This window comes from Etheostoma spectabile, chromosome 9, assembly GCF_008692095.1.
Source record: "Etheostoma spectabile isolate EspeVRDwgs_2016 chromosome 9, UIUC_Espe_1.0, whole genome shotgun sequence".
NCBI classification, from domain to species: domain Eukaryota; kingdom Metazoa; phylum Chordata; class Actinopteri; order Perciformes; family Percidae; genus Etheostoma; species Etheostoma spectabile.
In genome coordinates this window covers 5424878-5426417 of record NC_045741.1, presented here as the reverse complement: position 1 = coordinate 5426417, position 1540 = coordinate 5424878, and the positions used below count along the sequence as shown (strand labels likewise).

At 34.5% G+C, this 1540-nt stretch overlaps 1 protein-coding gene across 2 annotated transcripts in view; it reads left to right on the top strand.

Moving 5' to 3' along the window:
- The window catches only part of LOC116696189 (nesprin-2), a gene marked incomplete at its 5' end in the record, with an annotated part of 139700 nt that overhangs the window by 24178 nt on the left and 113982 nt on the right, over window positions 1-1540 (top strand).

The window sequence follows — 1540 nt, the reverse complement described above, 5'->3', positions numbered from 1 at the left end:
TCAAATAAACACATCAGGAATTGTATACAGGAGGTAACTCTTCCCTCAAGAAGATTCTTTAGGGCTTCAATGTATGGAGAAATGGACTGGCAAAAGATCTGGTTAATTGGAGACAAATTTTGTCTTAATAATAAAGTAAAAGAGGTTTCTTTTAAAATTCTGCATAAAATATATCCAGCAAAAGGGACACTAAAGAGATTCAAACTTGATATTGAATATTCTTGTACTTTCTGTGAACTAGAAGAAGAAACAATCTGTCATTTGTTCTTTCATTTATGTGTACTAAAATATTTTGGATTGATGTTCAACATTTTGTCAGACGGAACTCAGGGCAATCAATTCGATTTAAAGATAAAGATATTCTGATTTGCTTTGAAGACACTGAGAAGGATAAATATGTTGTTTATTTTATTCAATTAATCTTGTTATTGGGAAAATTCCACATTCATAAGAAAAAATGGGCGGACTCATAACCATGTTTTGAACACTTCTTTCAAGAACTGCAACAATACAGCGACACTATAAGAGACATTAAGAACAAGAAGGCAATTAAGTCTGGAATTGCGCTTGATACATTTTTCATGTATCAGTGATACATTTGACTTTGTTTGCACTTTTTTTACTTTTATTTATATTGATTTATATATCTATTTTTCTCTGTTTATGCACCTCTGGCTTTGACTTTGTAATTATACATACTGGCTTTGGAAGTGTGGCTTTGTTAATAAAATAACATTAAAAAAAAAGCTCCTCAGAGATCCATCCTCCATCCTAGCTCATTGGGGCAGGAATAAGAGCTTTAAGACAACTTCCACAAAGGAGGCTAACCCTAACCCTAAGGAAATGTTAATGTTCCTTATTGTTGTAAACAAGGGCATAGGTTGTGTTTCAACAGTGAGTGACACACATTATAACCGGAGTATAATATAATAATAATATACATAATATACAGTGCCTTGCGAAAGTATTCGGCCCCCTTGAACTTTTCAATCTTTTGCCACATTTCAGGCTTCAAACATAAAGATATAAAACTGTAATTTTCAAGAATCAACAACAAGTGGGACACAATTATGAAGTGGAACGAAATTGGTAGGATATTTTTCAATTTTTTTTTTGTTAAAAAAATTTGAAAAATTGGGCATGCAATATTATTCAGCCCCTTTACTTTCAGTGCAGCAAACTCTCTCCAGAAGTTCAGCAAGGATCTCTGAATGATCCAATGTTGACTAATGACTAATGATGATAAATAGAATTCACCTGTTTGTAATCAAGTCTCCGTATAAATGCACCTGCTCTGTGATAGTCTCAGAGGTCCGTTTAAAGCGCAGAGAGCATCGTGAAGAACAAGGAACACACCAGGCAGGTCCGTAATACTGTTGTGGAGAAGTTTAAAGCCGGATTTGGATACAAAAAGATTTCCCAAGCTTTAAACATCCCAAGGAGCACTGTGCAAGCGATCATTTTGAAATGGAAAGAGTATCAGACTACTGAAAATCTACGAAGACCTGGCGTCCCTCTAAACTTTCAGCTCATACAAGGA